This window comes from Panthera pardus, unplaced genomic scaffold, assembly GCF_024362965.1.
Source record: "Panthera pardus isolate Hobbes unplaced genomic scaffold, ASM2436296v1 HiC_scaffold_27, whole genome shotgun sequence".
In the NCBI taxonomy this organism is placed as follows: Eukaryota; Metazoa; Chordata; class Mammalia; order Carnivora; family Felidae; genus Panthera; species Panthera pardus.
In genome coordinates, this window is record NW_026526843.1 from 124,523,465 (window position 1) to 124,548,604 (window position 25,140).

The window sequence follows — 25,140 nt, forward strand, 5'->3', positions numbered from 1 at the left end:
GTTCTCAAATATTTATAAGGAAAAAGTCACACGAGACTAATCGTTATGGAAGAGAGCGGAGACCTACGTGGAAAGGAGAGTCAGGGGGAAAAAGTTAGAAATGCAGATTCAGTGGCCGTAGAAAAGGAAGAAATGTCCTTTAACAGACTTGGACTCAAAGCAGCCTGCTGCTTTATTTTAATGTGAGTTGAATTACCTGTTTCACAGGACCGAGGGCCTCTAGCAGTGAAGTTCTCAATGGCCCTACAGAATTCTTTGCCTTTCATTCTCTTTATGAAATTCTGTGGGCATTTTGCCTCCCGGAGATATTAACTGGGAACAACGGTGAATGCCCACTCTCCCACGGTCCTCCAGCCCACACACATATTCGGCTACCCACTGGCCACAATATATTCCAAATGCCACAAGCCACAGACCCTGACAGAATGCGTTTTTTTTAAAGAAAGAAATGCATGATATGCCCAAAATTTATGGAAAATGTTTCAATGTAGCAGTCCTCAAGTCAAATGTGTCCTTTAGGAGTTGTGTGGTAGGAAAGGCTCAGAGGTTTTCCTGAAGAGCGAACCCATGGAAGGATTTAGGAGGCAGACTTAATCCCGTCTCTGAACAGTGTTCTCCTTCTGGGCATATGTTGTTAATTATCTCCGCTCTTAGGGCTTTATAAATCAAATAGTCTTTGTCACTGTTTGGTATGGATTGAAGTGCGTCTCCCCCCACACTCCAAGAAAAGATACGTTGGAGTCCCAACTCCCGGCACCTCAGAATATGACCTTATTTGGAAATAGGGTCAGGACGCCTGGGTGGCTCAGTCCATTAAGCGCCCGACTCTTGGTTTCAGCTCAGGTCGTGATCTCATGGTTTGTGAGATCGAGCCCCGCGTCAGGCTCTGTGCTGAGAGCGCAGGGCCTGCTTGGGAATCTCTCTCTCCCCCTCTGTGAAAATAAATAAGTAAACTTTAAAAAAAAACAAAAACCAAAGAGAAAATAGGGTCTTACAGAAGTCATCAAGTCAGTGAGGTAATTGGGGTGGGCCCTCATCCAGTCTGACCAGTCCTTATAAAAAGAGGAAATTTGGATATAGGTGTGCGTAAGCATGGAGACAGCTACCCACGAGCGAAGAAGGGGGGCCTGCAGCAGATTCCCTGTCCCTCGCCCTCTCACGGAGCGAACCTGTTGGCAGCTTGATCTCCAACTTCCAGACTCCACAATGTGAGCGGATGTGCCTTCTGTTAAGCCTCCCAGCTTGCGTTCCCTTGTTAAGGTCCCCCTGGGAAGCTAATACCCGGTCCCGGCCTCTGCACGGATCGCGGTCCATGGAGGGTGCCCAGGGTTCAGATGGCATGTCCTCGGTTTCCAGCAGGGCAGACCTAAAGGAATATTCCTATTCACTTGGTTCCTTCTGCAGAGACCCGATTTCCAAATAAGGATGCGTTGTGAGGTAGTGGGGGATGGCGCCTCACCGTATCTTTTTGGGGGGACATGATTCCACCTGTAACCCTGCGTGTTAGAAGGTTCTGTTTTCTGTCCTGCACAGCGCTGCCGGGTTTGACAGAACTCCCTGGCTAGAATTGGCGGGGAGGGTCTTTCCCAGTGCAGCAGGGTCCCGGCGATGAACAGAGAGGGTCCCAGGGGCACGACAGCAGAGGGATTTCCTTGTCAAAGGTCGTGAGCCCTGCGTCTTTGAGTTTTGAGACTTGACTGTCTTCAGAAGCTTTTTCTCGAAATCTCTGCTCTGGTCTGTATTTTTTCTCCGTTTCCTTGTGTGGCTCCAGGGATATTACCACGGCCAGTGCAATTGACTCAATGACTTGTTTGTAATTCAGAGTTTATCCTGGTGGTAAGTCTCCCCAAGGCTTAGAAAAAAAAAAAAAAAGGCTACCCATGAATATGTTACAAATTCTGCCCGCAGATAAGAATATGTGACTCAGGGGAACCTGGGTGGCTCATTCGGTTGAGCCTATTACAACTTTGGCTTAAGTCATGGTCTCACGGTTCGTGAGTTCAAGCCCCGCATCAGGCTCTGTGCTGTCACCACAGAGCCTGCTTCAGCTCCTCTGTTCCCCCACCCCTCCCCCATTCACACTCGCTCAAAAAGTAAAACATTAAAAAACAAGGATATGTGATTGACAGTCTTAATTAGAAAATAAAATATATCCTTTATTGGAATACAAGGAAAGGAGTTCTTTTGTTCTCTTAATCTTCATCGTTTTAGACGTAGCAATCACCCCAAGCTGGTACTGGGTGGCCAGCCTTTCCGAGCAGATCCAGAGTGAAGCGAAACCTGTCAGTGCCACGGCCGAGTGCATCACGCTGGGAGGGAGGGAGAACGGTCTCCATCACAAGGAGGATGGTGTGCGTGCCCTCACAGACATTAGAGGGGGAAGACATGTGGACAAACAGCCGCGGTTTTATTTGGCCAGAGCTGGACGTGAGTCTCCAAGAGATTGCACTTTACTGCCAGGCGGTCTTCCTGTGGAAAACGCCCATGAGACTCGGAACGGAGTTTTTCCCTTTTCCCGCCGGGGCTGCCTGGCGGGCAGGGGTGTGATCAGCCCTCTTGGGTTCATGGGAGAGCAGTAGGTGCTAATAAAAAACCAACTGTGTGCTTTCCTCCCAGCCTCTGGTGGCTGAGACGTGACCTTGTGTTGACGCGGGTGAGGAATTAGGAGATGGTGGCCGGCTGGCTGTCCCGCACCACCTCGGAGCATGATGCAAGGTCGTCAGTGCCGCTTTGGAAACAGAGTGTGGGAGTAGCTGTGCTGAACGGTCTCCTTTAAGTAGAGATCATGAGCACTGGCCTTCTCGGGGGTCCTCCTGAAACTTCCTTTTGGGGGAGAATCCGTAAAAGGCAGAGGTGCTCCTGTCTCTGGGACCGTTGATCAGATACATACCCCATAGGAGCACCGGGGAGAGGGAGGTCCCCCTGTCCAACCTGTGACTGTCTGCTGTTGATGGACGTATTAAGCCCGCGTCCCAATGTCTGGAGCTGCTGTAGCTCTTTCAGTTGGATTGGTAAAGCTCGCTAGGTTTTCGTTTGCTTTTAACCACCCCTGATGGAAATCTACCAGGACGTAACAGCTTGGGGAAAAATACCACAGAGAATGGTATTAGTCCGTGACAACAGAACGATGCTCACCTCTCCACCTGGGTGATGTTGAAGACCATTTCTGACCCCCTTTGGAAATCCTTGTGACAGATAGTGACTCATAAAACCAAAGACGCCCAGAAGCCTGTCGGCGTTGGCCTTACATACGTGGAAAGCCATGCTTTTTGCTGTAGCGTTATTATAAATTACGCCTGATTTTTTTTTAAGTTTGTTTATTTTGAGAGAGAGGGAGAGAGAGAGTGTGTCCCAGGCAGGGTTTGTGCTGCCAGGGAAGAGCTGACACAGGCCTCGAATTCATGAGCCATGAGATCAGAACCTGAGCTGAAACCAAGAATCGGCTACTTGACTGACTGAGCTACCCACGCGCCCCGTGTTACACCTGATTTTAATTCGGTGCAGCCACCACTGGCCGAGTATCTCCTCTGTGTATCGTGTGTGGAAGGTTATACCAATAAATGAAACTTAATTTTTTCTGGGATTGGATTGGATGGATAGGACAGGCCTGAATGTGGCCAGACCGTGTTACTATTATTGTGGGAGCAGAGTGGAGGGTCTGATTTCTGCCCTGGAGAAAGACGAGGCTTACGGACAGCAGTGATATTTCAGCTGGACCTCTACAGAGTGGAAGTTTATCCAGAGGAGAAAACGAAGGTTCCTCTGGGTGGAGGGAACAAGCCAGCGGGGGGCCTGTGGACTTGATTACGTGTGCGTGGTTGGGGGGGGGGTCACTGGAGGTTTTGTTCAGTAGACAATGAGGTCATAAATCAGTGTTCTGGGGCGTTACCTCCGGTGGTGCCAGAGTTCGAGTCTCTGGGGTGAGCACATCAGCAGTAGACTGTAGGGGAAATGCAGGGGTGGGGGGTATTCAGGGCCTGGAGGATGACACCCCTACATCCAGCTAATGCAAATGTGATGTGGGCCCACGTGGACCTCTGGGTCAAGGAGGGCTAGGATTCGTGGCCACATGTGGCCTCTCTGGAGGTTGATGAGTGAGGGTTGGTATCTCCTGGGAGGAATGTCCTTCATGGGCAGGGTACACACGCGTTTTTTCTTTTTTCTTCATTCCCTGAATTGCAGAGGTGGATTGATAGGGGTCCAAGACCCTGAGATCAAGAGGCACGTGGTCCACCGGCCAGTCAGCCAGCTGCCCCTGGTGTCTTACCTTTTCTAATAATTGGTTGGCTGCATGTGGAGCAGAGGTTCTAAAGGCAGACTTCCACCTTGATTAAATGTTAGAACGTTTGTCGTTATCCACGTGGGGTTGACATGCCCGCCAGTTGTTGTCAACGAGAAGCCTCACTGCCTAAATTGCCGAGCGGTCCACCGGAGAGATCTCAGTAAAGGAAGATTCCTTTGCTTTTCAGACACGCTAAACGGGGAAAGTAAACGCAGGTGAGGAAGCGGCATCCAGATTTGCTCTGCTCGCTGTTCTTCTAGGCAAACCCGTCTTTCTCCTTTCAGGGAAGCCGTTTCAGAATTTCTAATTAATTCTTCAAGCGGACTCATTACTGGGACTGGAGAAAGAGCTCATTACAGTAATGGTGTCTCATCCGTCGTGTGGCTTGATGTCACGGACCCTGGGGGCCAGGCTAAGCTGTCGTTCCAGTGTCTCTCTTATCCATCTGAAACCCACCACACCGCACCACTTCTGTTTTTAGGATAATCATCTGGTGGTTTTCAATATGGTAAAAGTTGCACTGCTTTAAGGAACGTAAAATGGCATATGTGGACACGGATTTGGGTGTCAGTCGTATAAAACAAAATGCTTATGGGTGTACATTTGTGGACAGCGTTTTACAATCCCTAAAAGATCCGACGTGTAGTCTGAGAACTGTGCACCCTCTCCCTGGTCCCCCCTGAACCCCAGGTGTCTCCGGGACGCGAAGGGAAGGGTGGAGGAGGTACGTGTAAGTGCTGTTCAGCTCGGGCAGCCGTCTGAGTGGGGAACGGCTAAGTCAAACCCAGGACCAAAGCCAGTCAGAGGGGCCTTTCCCTCCCAGCGGACTTGCTGGAACAGTACGATTGCCGCTTACCGTCAGCGGTCACGTCCGCGTCCTGGGACCGCCGTAACCATGAACCACAGACCGGGGGACTGAAAACGGCAGACATTTATCCTGTGTCTGTTTCTCTTCTGGAGTTCAGAGGCAGAAACGTGAAGTCCAGGTGTCCCCAGGGCCACCCACCCTCTGAAGGCTCTAGAAGGGAGGATCCTTCCTTTTCTGTCTCCGACTCACTTCCAGTGCTCGCCAGGGACTCCTGACATTCCCGGACTTGGAGACACACGAGTCCATCTCTGCCTTGTCCACGTGCCTCAGTTTTCATACAACCGTTGTCTTACAAGGACACCAGTCGTGTGGATAAGGGGCCCACCCGACTCCAGTGGGACCTCGTCTTGATGAATTCCATCCGCGGTGACCCCGTGTCCAAATGAGACCTCGTTGTGCAGCAGGGGGGTTAGGGCCACAACCGATCTTTTTGCAGCAGAAGGCGCAGTTGACTCCACGATTGTGGCTGTGGCCCACACCGTCTCATCCCGCCTCACCCCTCTTCCCCCGGGCCCCCTGTTGTACTCCCAGGTCGCCACCCAGCCATGCGTGACGCACGCCCGTGGCCGTTAGACGTTTGTGCAGCGCGGCCGAAGAAGCGCAGTGACAAACTCCTCGTCTTTAATAAAATCGGCACGCGGATACAGCGGCGCTCCGAGCGCAGCGCTCCGCGACAGGTCGGTGTCACGGCACTGCCTGCAGGGGAGCGTATTCAAGCAACGAGGTCGAAAGCAGAGGCTGGAACTGACTCGCTGGGCTGTCTCTTTCACGTTTTCTGCCAACGGTCTGCAGGCTCCAGCCGTCTGTCCCCCGGGGGGGGATGCGGTGTGTGCTGCGTTTCACAGAGGTGCAGGCGTGGACTCCGTGGCTTTGTGCACCGGCTCCGAGTTACGTCTCGGAGACCCGCTCTCTGTCACGTGGCCCAACGAGGCCTTTCCACACGACTGAACGGGAGGAAGGAGCCGGGGTTCTGGTGATCATGTCATCTGGGGGCCCACCCGCCTTGTCCCCCGGAATACTCCGTGAACCGGCCACACGGCACCGACTTTTCCCGGCCCCCGGCTGCCAGGAGAGACCCCAGGGCCTGGTGGTTCTGAGCGTAGCCCCCCCCTCCGTCCTGTTGGTGGGCAGGGACAGAAGCAGCTGTGTGCCCTTTGCGTTTTGGTGCCTGGCCTCCAAGGACCTGTCTGAGGAGTCTTGTCCAGTGTCTCTGAAAGAAATCATACTGTGGGTGAGTCTGTGATGTTAAGTTAGACATCTTTCTAGACTCTCTGGCTCTTTTGAGGGACGTGTGTTCAACAGCACATCTATTCAAAAATGCTCTGTATCTGCAAGTCTCAGAGCGTGGAAGGAGAGACCTTGACCTTGGAATTCCTCTCTCGGCAGCGGTGGTGGCTTCAGGTAGTAAACAGGGGGTGACCTGGGTGTCCTCTGTCGCCGCGTTCCACCCCTTGGAGACAGACTCGGGGCCCTGGAGGATCGGCTTCCAGTAGCAGCTTTGACAACAGGGAATATGATTTCGCATCATAATGACATTCCCCAAACGAGATCCAACTTCATAATTGGAGTCCCAATTAGAGCACGTACACACTCATCAGCTCTGTCCATTCTGGGCATTACTGTCAGACTCATGAGAAGGGCAGTGAACCAGAAACCAGAATTTTGCTTTAGAGGTAAAAAATCTAAATTCTTTTACATGAGATAACCTACGTAGTCTGAAGCCTCAAAGGGACTCTTTCTTTCAGGTAAATCTATTCTGTGGTGGTACAAAACACATCTTGCGTTTTTACGTCCTGAATTTGCTAAGATATATCGGGCGAGTTTAGGAGTTATCTCATAGGAAACCAAGAACTTTAAGCTGGAACTTTTCTTCTAATCTGATAAAAAGTACCATTTGTACCTTTTGCACATGGAAATGCGTAGCTTAGGGGGGAGCAAGTTATTTGCTGGGGATTTAGGGGGGAAAATACCAGTCTGATTTCTTTTTTTTTTCTACTTTTTTTTAACGTTTATTCATTTTTGACAGAGACAGAGCGTGAGTGGGGTAAGGGTAGAGAGAGGGAGACACAGAATCCAAAGCAGGCTCCAGGCTGCGAGCTGCCAGCACAGAGCCTGACACAGGGCTTGAACCCACAGACTGCGAGATCATGCGCTGGGCCGAAGTCGGACACCCAACCGACTGAGCCACCCGGGCGCCCATTATCAGTCTGATTTCTAAGGCTGCGTGATTCTTGGGAGGTAAACGACTTGCCCAGTAGATTTAGGTTCTACTCTTAAAAGAGAACTGCTTCATGGTGGCAAGATAGATCCATTTAGTTTGGGTCTTTGCATGCTGGCTTGAAGGCAAATAAATGGAATGAGGTGGTAATTACGGATTTGGGGGGAGTGGACAGGGAGCAGATGAATGGGGTTGGTTTCTACTTTAGGTTCCTTTCTTCCCACTAGCACACTGCAGTGTCAGTCCCTGCATTGGTTATCCATGGCTGTGTAACAAATGATGCCAGCACTCGACAGCTGAAGGCTGTAAGCACTTATTCTCTCACACTGGTTCTGAGACTCAGGAGAATCCAAGTACAGACTAGCTGGATGGTCTGGTTCAGGGTTGTCTCCAAGAGCCGCAGTCACGTTGTTGGCCCAGGCCGCAGTCTTTGAACGTTGTCCCGGCTGGAGGATCCGTTCCAAGTTCATTCCTGTATGTGGAAGTTGGAGGGGAGCTCTAGTTCCTCACCTTATGGGCCCCTCTGTAGGGCTGCTCGTGGCCTGACTTCCCCCAGAGTGAGTGATCCCTATGAGGAAAACGGACAAAGGGGAAGAGGAAGTGGGGGGAGAAGGAGACAGAGAAAGAAAGTGCCGGAAACCGTAGCGCTTTCGTAACCTAATTAATTGCATAAGTGACATATCCTCGATTCTGCCATATTCTTCTGCTCACACAGACCAATCCCGGTAAATGTTTGTGGGGGTTATGCGAGGATTCGAATACCAGGAGGTGGGCTCACTGGGTGCCATCTAAGAGACTGCCCACCACAGCGCTCTGTCTTCCATACCCATAAATTTGCGTCTCGGTTGGAAAAGTGCTCCTTTGACCGCATTACCAATTGTCAGGAAATGCTGGAGAAATTCTTTAGCCGTGTCCATGGCATAACCTTTGGAGCCAGTAGAACCTTCATGTAGAGACTGTCCCTTTACTACAGAGCAGTGAGTTAAATAACAACGATCATGTGTACCTATTTTGTGCTCTTAATTGTATTCTTGCACACAAAAATAGTTCTCCCTCCTATCACATGAAAACATCAGTTGAGCCCCTGATGGATGAGCCTCGACAGTGCCTGTGTCCGCCACGTATACCTGTTAATCTTCCAGTTGCTGTCAGACGCGCTTCTGCACCTCCATACACACCTTCTGCCCCAAGACATTTAGGAAATGTTGACCTTTCCCTTTCACAATAGTGAAATTGAATTACCTTCTACCATCTCCTATGCAGAGTTAACGAAAGAAAAGTGAGTGAGATTCCTCCCCGCCAATGTTCCCAAAGTTTACAGAATTCTATCTCTCTTGAAAAATTAAAAAAAAAATGTATTTCTAATTCAAGTGTAGTTGACATAGCTTATATGAGTTCCAGGTGTACTACATAGAGATTTGGCGATTACATACATCACGAAATGCTCGCTATGCTATGTGTCATTATAGTCTGTCATCATACAAAGTTATAACAGTGTTATTGACTGTATTCCCTGTGCTGGACTTTTCATCCCGTTACTCACTTATTTTATAACGTGCAAGTACCTCTTATTCCCCTTTACCTCTTTTGTCCCCCCTCCCCAGCCCCTTCCCTCTCTGGCAACCTTCAGTTCTCTGTATGTATGAGTCTGTTTTTTGTTTTTATTGTTGTTTCTTTGTTCATTTGTTTTGTTTTTTAGATTGCACATGTAAGTGAAATCATATGGCATTTCTTTTTCTGACTGATTTATTTCCCTCAACATTATACCCTCTAGCTCCATCCATGTTGTTATGAATGGCAAGATTTCACTCTTTTATGGCTGAGTAATACTCCATTGTGTGTACATCACGTCTTCTTTACTTGTCGGTAGACACTCAGGTTACTTCTGTACCTTGGCTGTTGTAAATAACTCTGCAGTAAGCACAGGGGTGCAGGTATCTTTTTGAATTACTGTTTTTGTTTTCTTCAGGTATATACCCAGAGCAGAATTACTGGATCATATGGTATTTCTTCTTCTTCTTTTTTTTTTTTTTTGAGGAAACTCCATACTGTTTTCCCCAGTGGTCATACCAATTTCCATGTGCACCCACAGTGCACAGGGGTTCCCTTTTCTCCACACTCTCACCAACACTTGTTATTTCTTGTCTTTCTGAAACCAGCCATTAAACTGGTGTCAGGTAATATGTCATTGTGGTTTTGATTTGCATTTCCTTGATGATTAGCAAATGCTGAGCATCATTTCATGTGTCTGTTGGCCATCTTTATGTCTTCTTTGGAAAAGTGTCTATTCAGGTCTTCGGCCTATTTTTAATCAGATTATTTGGTTGTTTTTGTTTTTTGTTTTTTGTCTTTTGGTGTTGAGTTGAGTTCTTTATGTATATTGGGTATTAATCCCGTTTTTTTTTTTTTAACATTTTTTCATTTTTGAGAGACAGAGACAGAGCTTGAGCTTGAGTGGGGGAGGGGCAGAGAGAGGGAGACACAGAATCTAAAGCAGGCTCCAGGCTCTGAGCTGTCCGCACAGAACCCAACGTGGGCCTCAAACTCATGGATCGCGAGATCGTGACCCTAGCCGAAGTCGGAGGCTCAGCGGACTGAGCCATCCAGGCGCCCTGGATATTAACCCTGTTTCAGATATATCCCTTGCAAATACTGTCTGCCTTTCAGGAGGTTGCCTTTTCGTTTTGTTGATGGTTTCCTTTGCTCTACAAAAGCTTTTTAGTTTGACGTAGTCCCAGTTGTTTATTTTTGCTTTTGTTTCCCTTGCTAAGGTTGATGTCCAAGAGATTACTGCCTGTGTGTTCTTTTATGAGTTTTATGATTTCAGGTCTCACATTTAGGTCTCTAATCTACTTGGAGTTTATTTTTGTGTATGGTATGAGAAAGTGGGCCAGTTTCATTCTTTTGCACGTTGGTTTTCCCAACGCCATTAATTGAAGAGGCTTTTTCCCATTGAGTATTCTTGCCTCTTTTGTCATAGATGATTTGACCATATGAGTGTGGGCTTATTTCTGGGCTTTCTATTCTGTTCCATTGATGTATGTGACTATTTTTGTGCCAGTACCATACTGTACAAAATTTTATGTCCTACTCATGATTTCAAAGATGATAGCATCTTTACTGCTCTTTGCTCATATAGCACTAAAATCATTCATTCATTCAGCAAATACTTACTGAAAACTTATGCGTCCCAGACGTTAGGTGAGGCCCTGGAGAGGCTGTAAAGGCAGAATAGAGTAATAAAGGCCAACATCTTTAAACAGTAGCTTAAGGCACGTCAGATACAAAGAAATGAGCCTGGTAAGTAGGAATTCCATTCTACGAATTCAGGACACTCAGGATGAATTAATGAACATTTCATAGGCTTCTAAAATTTTCGAGTTGAGAAGGAAGCTTTAAGATTCTCTTGTGTTTTCTGGGCAAGGCAGCTGCAGGCCAGAGAGGGGTGTGCTTTTCCTGACTGGAGAGCTGAGAACCCAGTGACCTGACCCCCAGAGCGTCCTTAGCAGGAGCGCGGTCAGGTGGTCTCTGTCAGCATCTAGAAGAGCAGACGCTCTCAGGGGATTTATTCCCCTGCTCTTCCAAGTTCTGGTGTGGATTGGAAACCCTTCTGTTGCCCTAAACGTGGCCGCTTGCTTTGGCACGAAGCTTGGTGCTGCCGCACTGTTTCCATCTTTGCAGCTAGTGGCCCTGACCCTGAAGCCCAGCTCTTGGAGGGCATTTCTTCTCTTTTTGCTTTAAAGTTCTCCTTGGTGGATTTTCATCCCTGCTTTTCAAGTCCGACTGACGGAAATAACCGAAAGGGTTAAGTTGGGTGGGGGGGGGGGGGGAGTAGGAAGCCGAGAATAATGGAATAATAAAGACAATGGCATTTCAAGCGGTGGAAGCGACAGACCTCTATAAACGTCGTAACCTGATAAGATTGGGTAGGTGTTTCCACCACGGTTGCCAAGGCTGATGATCTTTGACGTGTTGAAGATTTGCATCGAGGCAGACTCATAACCGTGAAGGAGTTATTGGTGGCAAAGCCCAGGGACAGCTGTTGACCCAGATTGGGTTCGTTTGTTGGTGTGTGCGTGCAGGGCCTCTCCCCAGGGGAGTAAGCCACGGCATGCTTCCCAGGTGTGGACCCATTCTGCGCTGGTTTCCCTCAGGCACGGATGAGCCTTCTTACCTGGAGGACTGAAGCCCATAGCTGGCCAGGTCACCGGAGAGCACTGGGTAACTCAGGGAATCTAAAGAAACGATACTCGTATATACATTATTTGAAATACGTCTATTAATTGCATTTCAGACTTGTGTAGGTTTCACCCCCTTTCTTCACGACTGAGCTTTTTCTGTCCCAGGATCCCAACCAGGGCACCATGTTGAATTTGTCTCCTTATTTTCTCTGGGCTGTGACAGTCTCTCAGACATTCCTGTTTTTCATGACCGTGGTCATTTTAAGGAATGCTGGGTCATGCATTCTGGAGAACATTCTTCAGTTTGGATTTGGCTGCTGTTTTTCACATGATTAGACTGGGGTTATGAGTTTGGGGGACAAAGACCACGGGTCAAGTGCCCTCGGGCCACATCCTGTCAAGGGTATGTGCCGTCCACATGGCCATATCACTAATGCAGTAAACCTGACCTCCTGGCGATTGTTTTGTCTTAAGTTAAAGTAACCAGTGCCAACCTGTTGATGGCCGTGGACAGAGCTTTCTCTTGCGCTGCGGGTCTGGGTCCACCGTTCTCATGAGCCACACCCGTGATGGACCCTCTGCCCTTTCCAGCGTGGGCTTCTCTAAAGTGGAGTGAAAGCCTCTCCACGCAGAATCGCCCACGGATCTGTTGCCTCTTCCCGCCTCCTCACCATTGTCTGTGCTTCGGCCGCTCCGACGACACATTTTTGTTTGGTGGCCTCTCTCGGTTCGGTCTCGTAACACAGCATCCGAAGTCGTTTTGGGAGAAAAGAAATTTTTGCGCTCCCAGTTGAAGTTCACACGATACTCGGTTACTGTTCACGAAGGCAGTAACAGGTCCCACTGGCATAAGCGGGCTCGGGCACCAGCCGATGCTGGGCTTTTACGAAGTGGACGGGTACCCGCTCGGGCAGGGGGACCCTGGGCCGGCGGAAAGGGAGGAGGCCCCGGGAGCCCCGGGGCCTGCGGGCAGAGTGCATGGTCCTGGTTAATTCAGCGAGAAAATGAAATTGGAGGCCTTGTTAAGAGACCTTCTCTTCTTTGTATTTTTAGAAGCGGCAAATATCAATCGTAAATATTTAATGTTGTATTTATAGACTCGAGCATCATGAAACCTCAAAAAGGTGACTCCCAGGAGGTTGGTGCGTGTATGCCTAGAGAAGAAAAGCATTTCCCCAACACATCGCGCTATAGAAGGAAAAGCGTATTGATGTTCTTAGAAAAGAAAGAAATAGGTCATCAGCTATCTTAGTTATGTTATTGATACTCACCACATGTGGAACTAGTAATTCTTTGTTGCCAGGGTTTTCGGTAACTTTGGTGATTTTATTTTATTTTATTTTTATTTTTTTATTATTATTATTTTTTTATTTTTTTTATTTTTTAATATATGAAATTTACTGTCAAATTGGTTTCCATACAACACCCAGTGCTCATCCCAAAAGGTGCCCTCCTCAATTCCCATCACCCACCCTGCCCTCCCTCCCACCCTGCCCTCCCTCCCACCCCCCATCAACCCTCAGTTTGTTCTCAGTTTTTAACAGTCTCTTATGCTTTGGCTCTCTCCCACTCTAACCTCTTTTTTTTTTTTTTTTTTTTTTTCCTTCCCCTCCCCCATGGGTTTCTGTTATGTTTCTCAGGATCCACATAAGAGTGAAACCATATGGTATCTGTCTTTCTCTGTATGGCTTATTTCACTTAGCATCACACTCTCCAGTTCCATCCATGTTGCTACAAAAGGCCATATTTCATTTTTTCTCATTGCCACGTAGTATTCCATTGTGTATATAAACCACAATTTCTTTATCCATTCATCAGTTGATGGACATTTAGGCTCTTTCCTTAATTTGGCTATTGTTGAGAGTGCCGCTATAAACATTGGGGTACAGGTGCCCCTATGCATCAGTACTCCTGTATCCCTTGGATAAATTCCTAGCAGTGCTATTGCTGGGTCATAGGGTAGGTCTATTTTTAATTTTCTGAGGAACCTCCACACTGCTTTCCAGAGCGGCTGCACCAATTTGCATTCCCACCAACAGTGCAAGAGGGTTCCTGTTTCTCCACATCCTCTCCAGCATCTATAGTCTCCTGATTTCTTCATTTTGGCCACTCTGACTGGCGTGAGGTGTTATCTGAGTGTGGTTTTGATTTGTATTTCCCTGATAAGGAGCGACGTTGAACATCTTTTCATGTGCCTGTTGGCCATCCGGATGTCTTCTTTAGAGAAGTGTCTATTCATGTTTTCTGCCCATTTCTTCACTGAGTTATTTGTTTTTCGGGTGTGGAGTTTGATGAGCTCTTTATAGATTTTGGATACTAGCCCTTTGTAAAAATATGGAACGCTTCACGAATTTGCGTGTCATCCTTGCGCAGGGGCCATGCTAATCTTCTCTGTATCGTTCCAACTTTGGTGATTTTAAAAATGACGTGCAAGTTGAAAAAAAAAATAGCATGGAAAGAAAATGAACGCCTCTAAACTCACCCACGGAAGTTCTCTCCCTGTCAGTATTTTGGTATATTTCTTTCCAAATGTTTGTAAACGTGCGTGTGTAACACCCTGTAGAGTCAGCTTCCTAATGTTTGTCTTCCACTTAACCTTACAGAGTGAGCATTTGGTCATCTACCAACATGTAATGAAAATATTTTTCTGCATCTATCCCGTCAAGTTCATGCACCGTAATCTATTTAACACATGTAGTTGGGAGATTTAGATTGCTTCCAGTTTGGGCTTTAGGATAGATTGCTGGAAATAGAGTTGTGGGGCTCTTGGGATCGATTACCAACTTGCTGTCCTGAAACGTTGTTCCAATTGTATAGTATTGGGAAGGGGGTGGGGGACAGCCCTGGCAAACAGCTTGCATGATTGCGGTCAACTGACCTGGGAATGCACGGCATCTTTCTCTATATATGTATATTTTTGCATTTCTTTGATTACTAATGAGGTGGGATATTTTATCTTGTTTGTCAGCCATTTGCATTTTTTTATGAATTGGACAAAAGCCATTTTATTTTTTATTTTTTAAATACGTTGCTTTTAACGTTTATTTTTGAGAGACAGAGAGACACAGAGTGGAAGCAGGGGTGGGGCAGAGAGAGAGGGAGACACAGAATCCAAAGCAGGCTCCAGACTCTGAGCTGTCAGCACAGAGCCCGACGCGGGGCTCGAACCCACGAGCCACGAGACCATGACCTGAGCCGAAGTCGGAGGCTCAACCAACGGAGCCACCCAGACGCCCCTAAATGGATCATTTCTGATATTTGCTGGTACATTAGTGTCTTGAGCCAAACTGAATTAACATACTGTGGCTGCATGTCAAGAAGGAAGTTAGCAAATGAATTCACTGGTACCGTACGTTCAGGTGCGCTTCTGTTGTTAGCTGTCTGATCCCTTTCCTTAAAGGTGTCCACGAGTGCCACAGTTACGACCCCCCGTTAATGCGAGTCCATGTGTTTGAAGATCACAAAGAAGTGAATTCAGCTCATATTTGCCAGTGTGTTTATCAAAAGACGGTATTTTTATAGAATGACAGCTGTAGGAAAAGCAGACATTCTTAGGTTAGCCAATAAAAGAATGTTGAAATGTAATTACACTTTGGCAAACTTGCCAATTTGTTTCCAGTTATCATTAGCCAAAGTTCAGTGTTTCTCAGGGATGTGTGTATACGCGTGCATGTGTGTGTACTTGTGTGACATATGTCTTATTATGCAAATGAATTAATTGAGTATCTATTTTGTGACAGGCTCTGTGCTGCCTTTGAAGCCCTGAGCCGTTTTATAATATGCTCAGGACGCGGAAGAAATCGTTTTCTAAATCACTCTGAAGTTCCTTATTCAAAGCAGTGCTGTGATAACATCAGGGCGGGATAGCTGCCCTTTTGCAACGTAACAGATGTAGCTTCTTAGTGGCGTTTGTATATTTTTGCTGAAAAGTACATTGAGTAGGTAAGAGGCTAGCCAGGGCTTCAATGAGTCATTTCCTGCCGAGTTGCAGTACATGAGATAATCCATGGAGAAATGGCTGTATTTCTCTAATATTGGGCATTTCCTTGGGACTCAAGATTCCATTTCCTCTGTGTGGTTTACTACCCAGAGTAGGAGTTTTCTTTGTTCTACGGTGTGTAGGACTCAGGAAATCAGGAACAGGGGTAGTGGCCCTGTCCTACCTTCTATTCCAACATGTGGCTCAAGGTCAGTGACTTAAAAAAATTTTTTTTCATGTTTGTTTATTTTTGAGAGAGACAGAGTGTGAGCAGGGAGGGGCAGAGAGAGAGGGAGACACGGAATCCGAAGCAGGCTCCGGGCTGTCAGCACGGAGCCCGACGCGGGGCTCGAACCCACGAACCGTGAGATCATGACCCGAGCCCAAGTCGGACGCTTAACCGACTGAGCCACCAGGCGCCCAGTTGGTCTTCGTGGATGAGATACATGCAGTTACCTCAGTGCTAGATGCTTGAGATGTGTAGCTGTTGATTCTCCGCTGCCCGTGATGGGCGGGGCTGAATTAAATCTTCAAGTGACTGCTGACAGTTAAGGGGCAGAATGTCAGACCTAAAAGGAGATTCAGTGTAACGATAGTAGCAAGAGTAACTAACAGTAGTCCTGGCTGAGATGTTTTGTTCAGGGTCACCCACTCCTGATCAGCGACCCGCTGGGATTTGAGCTATACTGTTGGCTGACACACAAAGCCCATTAGTAGCTTCACTGCCTTTGTGCTCCTGTGACCACGCGCCAGAGGGTGGGACGCCCGTATTGTGTGGTCTCATCCCCATTTTGTAGATGACGGAACTGCAGCCAGGCTGGGTCCTTCCTTACCTGGAACTGAGACCTGGAAGTAGACAGCCCACTGTGCCACCTGCTAGGCGATCCAAAATCAAAATGGATAAAGTGCACAGATGTGAGCATTGGGCTGTTTGCTCACCACGTGCTTGGCCTACTGTGACCTTGGCATTCTCGGACCCATAGGCTTTCACCAACACTTTGCTCACGTGTCTGATGGAAATTCTAATAATTCGCTATATTAAAAATAGCTTCCGACGGAAAATTGCTTTTTTCCAAGGGAATGCTAGTCTTTAATTAGAACAATTTGTGTGTTTTTTTAAATTTCATTTATTTATTATGTGATAGAACGAGAGGGGTAGGAGCAGAGAGAGAGAGGGAGAGAGAGAGAATCCCAAGCGGGCTCCACGCTGTCAGCATAGAGCCTGACTCGGGGCTCTCAGACTCATGAACCGTGACATCGTGACTTGAGCTGAGATCAAGAGCTGGACGCTCAACTGACTGAGCCACCCAGGCACCCCCAATTTGTGATTATTAATGTGTTTCGAATTGGTCGAGGAATAAAAAAGATGTCAAGGAATAAAAATTTGCAGTGGTCACAATTGAAACAGGAATCATGTGACCTAAAAAGACTCTGCTTTCATCTTGCAATGACGGTCAACATGTTAGAGCCTGCAGGCACCATAGAAGCCATCGAGATTGGTGCTGTGCAGTAGAAATAGAATGTGAGCCACAAATATCACTTTCTAGTAGCCACAACACAAAGTAGAAAGAAACCAGTGAAATTAATATTGCAACATATCTTAATATTGCAATATATAATTTAATATGTAATAAGGCAGTAGTGCATTCCATTTGACTCTATATCCATTTCAACAAGTGATACATATAAAAAAATGATCCACAAGATATTTTACGTCTTGTCTTTTTTTTGTACCATCTCATCTGTGAAGTTCAGTACATAATTTGGATTTACGGCACATGCCGTAAATGTGGCCTCATATATAGGAGAGTCCAGCGTGAGACTCTAAGCTCCAGGATCTATCTAAAGTTATGAAAATTAGTTCGTAATATGAAAAGGAATTTTCAAGAAGAAACAGACTATTTTTAGGAGGAGATAGTTTTAAACTTTGATACTTTATTAATCTCTTTGGAATTGGTAGAGAAAAAAAATTGTGGGCCTATGATTTAAAACGCTGCATGTGGACCAATTAGAGAGGAATCGAGTGGCCTAGAAACTCCCCATCTCCCTCGATCCTACAGATCATGATCAAAGGATTTGATTAGCATGGCTAGCTGCCCCGGGCTTCTTACTAGCCATGCTGACCTGCTCTGTCCAATAAGGTGGCCCCTAGCCACGCAGAGTTATGGAGTACCTGAAGCGTGGTCAGTGTCACTGAGGACAGACTTGAACGTTTTCTTTCCTTTTAATTGACGTAAGTTTAAACACCGATACTTGATTTAGTTGTTGGAAAACTTTGAAGTATGTTGGGAACCACGTGGATATGTGAGTCTGCATTTCCTGAGCTATAGTAGCAGTCATGTATCCCCAGTGAAAATTTGTTTCCTAGTTGAGATGCGCCATAAGTAGAAAATAGCCGGTGGTTGAGGATTTTGGAGATGGAGAAAGGGACATGGGAGATCTCAGTAATTTTTGATAAGGAGCACACGTTGAAATGATGCTATTTGGGATACATTTTGGGTGAAATTTAAATAGTGATGAAAATTAACTTCACAGGTCTCTCTTTGCATGTTTAACTCTTAAAGTTAGGTGTACTGTAGGGACTTCTGGGTGGCTCAGTCGGTTGAGCGTCCGACTTCGGCTCAGGTCACGATCTCACGGTTCGTGGGTTCGAGCCCCGCATCAGGCTCTGTGCTGATGGCTCGGAGCCCGGAGCCCGCTTCCGATTCTGTGTCTCCCGCTCTCTCTGCCCCTCCCCTGCTTGCGCCTGTGCGTTCTCTCTCTCGCTCTCTGGCTCTCGAAAATAAACATTTAAAAAAAGTTAGATGTAAGCTCACCTTCTATTTCTCTTGGCCGGTGCAGGTCTGGATCCAGAGTTCTCCCGTAACGAGCGGAGAAAGTAGTTCTTGAAAGGGGAGGCTGTCGGTGAACGATCAAATCCCAGACCTTGTGCTTTGAAAAGCTTTCCGTACACTCGGACTGAGTCAACTTGATGATTTGTTGGGCTCAGTGTTGGGCCATTTCCAAGCGTGGCCTCCTCACCGTCCCTCTGCCCACGTCCCCGTTGGCCACGAGAAAGCAAGGCCGAGAGCGAGCCAGGTCCTCCGCCCACATCGCTTTTCTTACCGCACGGCACCCCTGTGAGATGAACGTGGGCTTTCCCATCACACACGTAACAGAAAGAGTGTCAAACACGCTGAATGATCGGCCACGAGGATGGAAAGTGGTACCAGTTCAGAGTCCAGGATTAAGCCCAGGCGTGCTGCTTCCGATGAAGGCGCTTTTTTCAAGCTTTGTTTACATGGTGTGACACCCTCTAAGGAATTAAGATCAGGTGCCAAATCCAGGAAAAAATAAACAAAAAAGACAACATGGGGTAGCACGTCGTATTTGTTTCTTGAGGCACTGAAAATGTTAAATTTCTTTTAATGTTTGTATATTTTTGAGAGAGAGAGACCACGAGCAGGAGAGAGGCAGAGAGACAGGGAGACACAGAATCTGAAGCAGGCTCCAGGCTCTGAGCTGTCAGCACGGAGCCCAACTCAGGGCTTGAACCCACGAACTATAAGATCACAGCCTGCCGAAGTCAGACACTTAACTGAGCCACCCAGGCGCCCCTGGCCACTGTGATTTTAAGAACGCATTCATGAAGCTTCCTGTTTGACTTCTTACGTAGCCTTTGGCCAAAACCCATTCGCATGGAAAGCATATCCTTTTGGGGGGAGGGTGTGGCCATGTGCCCACCTAAAGTCGGGTGTCCTGTTCTCAAAGGATGAACAGAAACAGGTAACTATAGATGAGCTGACTCCACTCTAGTCCCTGCCCGCTCTAGTGAAGGTGGCATTACTAAAACAACCACGCGTTACATGCGGAATTCTAGACCACAGGACACCAAGCCATAGGTAGTTTACAGAAAGACCTCTACAAAGGACATCTCTCTCCCATCGTTTGAAGCCCAGTTGTACGTACTCTCTCTCTTGCCCACCAGTAACTCTTGAGTTTTCGCCAGGTGACCAGAGACCTCTTTCTTTGTCCACGAAATGGGAATATGATCTAGCTCATGTTATGAGGAGTAAATGGAGTGCCCCAGAGGAAAGGGAAAGAGTTTCTGTTACCTTTCCTGTCCTGGGTCAGAGATAACCTAATGCAGTGTTGGGAGTTCCGTTTCCACCTGAGTGCGTGTTGTGTATACACGAGCTTCTTGCACAGGAAAGGACTTTGTCTCCTGTCTTTATAATCTTCCCCCCACATCCGCCACATAGCATATTGCATAATATGTGGACACATTAAGCTCTTGATGAACACTTACTTTCTTCCGTCATTTCCGTTCACTTCATCTCGGTGTAAAACATTCAACTAACCAGTGTGTATTTACTGAGCACCTACTGTGTATATCAGGAACTATGTTAGATAGTAGTGAAAAGAGCAGACAAAAAAGTCTTCCGTTATAGTGGGTAAAAAATACATGCTGCGGTGCCTGGGTGGCTCGGTCAGTTGAGTGTCCGACTTCGGCTCAGGTCATGATCTTGAAGTTCGTGAGTTTGAGCCCTACGTTGGGCTCTCTGCCATCAGCAGAGAGCACAGAACCCGCTTCGGATGCTCTGTCACCCCCAGTCTCCGCCCCTTCCTTCCCTGCTTGTGTTCGCTCTCTCTCTGTCTCTATCTCTCTCTGTCTCTCTCCAAGTAAGTAAAATAAACTTAAAAATATATATATATGTGCTATGTGTGACACATCGGATAGGATTCTAAAAATGAGAGCCTATGAAATCATACTTATATCGCATTTTGTAATTTTCAAAAATTAGACAGGTTAGATGCTAACAATTACAGCTCTGTCACCAAAGAAGAGTACAGTAAAAGTATTGAACTTTGTATTATTTTTAAATGTTGTTATAGTGTACTTGAGTTACTGGTTTATAGTTCTCAGCCATGTGATTAGAAACTGATGTTCTTTTAAATTCTTGTTTGTTTCGGGGCGCCTGGGTGGCTCAGTCGGTTAAGCGTCCAACTTCGGCTCAGGTCATGATCTCGCGGTCCGGTCCGTGAGTTCGAGCCCCGCGTCGGGCTCTGTGCTGACAGCTCAGAGCCTGGAGCCTGTTTCAGATTCTGTGTCTCCCTCTCTCTGACCCTCCCCCATTCATGCTCTGTCTCTCTCTGTCTCAAAAATAAATAAACGTTAAAAAAAAAAAAATTTAAATTCTTGTTTGTTTCAGAGAATACATAAAACACCATTTTCTGTTATATAACAGTACTCGGTTAAAAAAAGGCGCGTGCACGCACACACTTTTTAATGTACCTTGGCCAATTAGAAAAATTGTAAAGCGAAATTGATTTCTCCTGGGGTCTGTGTAGAAATTAGCCAACATAATGCTTTTCCCTGACCATGATCTCGTTTAAACTGCTGAGAGGTTTGTAATCATGGCAGGTTGAATGAGGTGAGCTGATTAATAAGTCCCTGATTTTGTTTTAATAGCATGTTCTGACCCAGTAAGGAAAGTTCAGACTATGTTTTCTTACAGTGGCAGCGCTGTTAAAATGTATGCAAATGGAACACTTATTATTTCTAAGCCTTTCATAGTATTTTTGCTTTCTGGGGAGCTTTGTAAATCATCATAATTATTTTTACCCAGTGTATTGGTTCTAAATGCCCCTCCTGACCTGCCATGCTGAATTTCCATTCGGGGAAAATCGTATCGTTAAATTGAGGTTTATGCCCCATAGAAATTAAGAAGAGATTAATGCAGTTAGACCCAGCCGCTCGCTCGAGGCTGCGGTGGGTGATGAATTACTTCCTCACATTTATGGCGACTTTTACACCCTGATGTGCACGTAGCGGTAGGAACGTTGATGACAAGTACTTAAATGTGGACTTTGTCCATATGACACTGTTTTGAGTAATTGAGCCATTAAAATGCAGTAGGAATGCTGCGGTGGGGGATACAGAGGTGCAGCTATTAGATTTTAAATTTGGTTTCAGTTTGACCAATCGTTTTTGGCTAAATTGGTTCGTTTTTTGCTGTCTGGCAGGTACTGCTTTTTGAGGCAGGCATTACAATGAAGCCGTGTTAATAATGATTGGTCTTCTGCATTTTGTTTTTTCAAAAATTTTTAATGTTTATTCACTTTTGAGAGACGTGAGCAGGGGAGGGGCAGAGAGAGAGGGAGACACAGAATCGGAAGCAGGCTCCAGGCTCCGAGCCGTCAGCCCAGAGCCTGACGCGGGGCTCGGACTCACGGACCACAAGAGCGTGACCTGAGCCGAAGTCGGATGCTCAACCGACTGAGCCACCCGGGCGCCCCAGTTTTCTGCATTTTATTTTATTTTATTTTTTTATTTTTATTTTTTTTAAATTTTTTTTTTTCAACGTTTATTTATTTTTGGGACAGAGAGAGACAGAGCATGAACGGGGGAGGGGCAGAGAGAGAGGGAGACACAGAATCGGAAACAGGCTCCAGGCTCTGAGCCATCAGCCCAGAGCCTGACGCGGGGCTCGAACCCACGGACCGCGAGATCGTGACCTGGCTGAAGTCGGACGCTTAACCGACTGCGCCACCCAGGCGCCCCTCTGCATTTTAAATAGGTGCCTCGTAAATCCTGAGACTGTTCATGTGAATCTGGTCATTTTGGTCTGATTTTTCTCAGTCTCTCCAGTAAGCCTGCTCTGATCGAGGACACTGGTCTCCACTAGCAGAATGCTGCGGGTCCACATGCAAAGTGCCTTCTAGGTGGAATACAAGTTCAGGTTTACAGATCTCTGTGACTCAGACCATCCTTGGGTTGTTTGTTTCGTTTTGTTCTGTTTTCATCTTGGTGAAGAAGATGCTCTAAATATAAATCTATTGTAGTAATTGCTGTATGTTGTTAGTGGTATTGTGTGACCCGCTAATTAATAAAACTTGAGTGGCACATGGTAAGTGTTGTCCTCGGTTAAATTTGTTCGTTGCAAACAAATACATCGAAGGTGATCTTTTAAGGACCATAGCTTTAGAAGATAGAAAGATGAAGACTCTCTGGGCTGCTGGCCTTCCTGCAGTGATGCCTGTAACCATGTGAAGAGGCTTTGAATGCTGGAAAAATACAAAGAAGATTGAGTTCCCACCCACAGAGTGAGGGTGCCTTGCAGACAACATAGGAACAAGAAAAAAGGTCACACGTGTTACAGAACATGAAAACTGGCCGCGGGAAGAACAGATACATTCACATAAGGAGATAGAATGGGTTTGGGAGTCTGGGCATTATGGACTTTCGGGGATGGGTAGTTCTTGGTGCTGGGGGATTGTGGGATGGTGAGCAGCATTCCTGGTCTGCACCCACCAGGGGCCACTAACGCTCCCCACAACAGTTATAACAACCAAAAATGTCACCAGATACTGCCCAGTGTTCCTGGTGGGGGCGGGGGGCGGGGGTGGGGAGGGGAGGACAACATCACCCCCTGTTGAGAGCCGCTGGAATAGATAGGGAAATGCAAACAGGTTTACGGATCTTAGGTCTGGAGGACACATCAGAATGTAACAAACCCGTCAGAGCACATGGAAGTAGGTTGTTTCGTGCCCTCGGAGCCCGAGGACGCACTGAGCAAACCATTCCTATTGGGGTCAAGAAGGCTAGACCTCACCATCTTTGGAGGAAATGAGGTTTGAGTCGCTCTTTGAAGGTGGGGGGGGGGTGTGGGGTGGGCAGAGACTGAGGGACTAGATCAAAGGTCAGCATTAGGTGTTCTTTTTTTTTTTTTTTTTTTTTCCAACGTTTTTTATTTATTTTTGGGACAGAGAGAGACAGAGCATGAACGGGGGAGGGGCAGAGAGAGAGGGAGACACAGAATCGGAAACAGGCTCCAGGCTCCGAGCCATCAGCCCAGAGCCCGACGCGGGGCTCGAACTCACGGACCGCGAGATCGTGACCTGGCTGAAGTCGGACGCTTAACCGACTGCGCCACCCAGGCGCCCCTAGGTGTTCTTTTTAATTTACCATATGTCACAGGTACATATTTTACTCTGCAGATAGCTGCATTTAGGGGAAAAAAATTTCCACGAAGTGAATTTTTATAAGCTAACATACTCAACAAAGTGGAAAGTTTACTTCTTTTATTTATTTTTTTTATTTTGCTTAAAGTTTATTCATTTTTGAGAGAGAGAGAGACAGAGCCAGAGCAGGGGAGGGGCAGAGAGAGAGGGAGACACAGTATCTGAAGCAGGCTCCAGGCTCTGAGCTGTCAGCACAGAGCCCGATGCGGGGCTCAAACTCCCACTGTGACATCATGACCTGAGCTGAAGTTGGACGCTTAACGACTGAGCCACCCAGGCTCCCTGAACATTTACTTGTTTCAATTTGAATTTGCATATTTCAAATTGGATTCTTTTCTAATATTAAGAAACTAGTTTTAGTGAAAATAGTCTTAATTTACCCACATTATATATTAGGCACTTAGATACGTCATTTTGTAAAGGGCTTTAGAGGATGGGGACGGATGTCTGGAATATTTGTGATTTTACCGCATTAATTTCACATCACGATGTTACAGCCATTTAACCTGGGGTCTACTCTGGACTCCAAAAACTGAACCGTCACTGTTAGCTCATTAGAACTTCATGGCGTCAGCACAAAGAACTTGTTTGATTTACGCACATTATAAATGGATATTTATCACTCAGAACGTGGACAGTTTTATGTGAAAAGACAGAAGTTGTCTGTGGTCCCCCTGCCCCCCAAACTGACCTGAGCATTGTCATGTTAATTCAAAAAGTCAGTATCAGCTGAGCAACCTAAAAAATGAGGCATGCACATCTGACGTCTTTTGTTGTTTTAACCTAAAGCGTGTGAATACCAGTCATCTGTAGGTACCCAGTACCTCGAGGGTGGGCCTCCCCTTGCCGTGAGGAGGATTCACAGCCAGGACTTGCCCCCCAGAAGATTCCAGCCAGAGCGCTCAGTGCATTTTGCTGGCTTTCTAGCTCCTAGCTGCACATGCACATTGCATTCTGTTGTGGGCATCTCTCCACATCGCCACCGTCGGCTTGGCTGCCCCGCCCGCACCTAATCCCGTGACATTTGTGGAAACGACTCCCACTTAGCCGTTCTATAGAGGATTCAACTTCGTTTCCGTAAACAACTAGTTGTGCACGTGTAAATCCGTGCCTGCTGGGCAGTGAGAAGGCTCAGTCAAGAGCGGCTGGGAGTAGGGGACTCCTTTACGAGAACTGGGCCATTTATCTGTTAATTGCTAGACCTTGCAGCGAAGAGCGAAGTCTAGTAATGACGTATGTGTTGGACTAACTTGGTTGTAAGTTGGATGCGGTAACGATGTTAAATTCATATGTAGGCAACATGGGGATGTACTGCCATCTGCTCCGAACTGTATACATTTAGACGGATATGATATCACACAAGTTCTATTTCTACCCCTACTTTCTGGTTATCATTAATGTTTATTACAAAGCCCTGCAAGTCCCGAAAATGGTGCATGAGTCACCCAGACGGAAAATGCAACCTTCGGTGGAGCTTGGGTGTTAAATACATCTTCCTATATTCTGAAGGGGTTTTTTTGTTCTGTTTTGTTTTGTTTTCATCGTTATGTCCTAAGCTATCCAACGTTTTCTTGTTGTGTCAGGGACACTCTAAGCTTTGTGGATACA

The 25,140-nt window shown here is 46.8% G+C and overlaps 1 protein-coding gene and 1 non-coding gene across 2 annotated transcripts in view; one reads left to right on the forward strand and one right to left on the reverse strand.

Moving 5' to 3' along the window:
• Positions 1-25,140, forward strand: part of LOC128773791 (translation initiation factor IF-2-like) — a 189,549-nt gene that overhangs the window by 125,106 nt on the left and 39,303 nt on the right. The window lies entirely within an intron of this gene.
• On the reverse strand, positions 13,878-13,982 carry LOC128774057 (U6 spliceosomal RNA). The gene has a single exon (XR_008418522.1). It is a non-coding gene; the product is annotated as a U6 spliceosomal RNA (small nuclear RNA).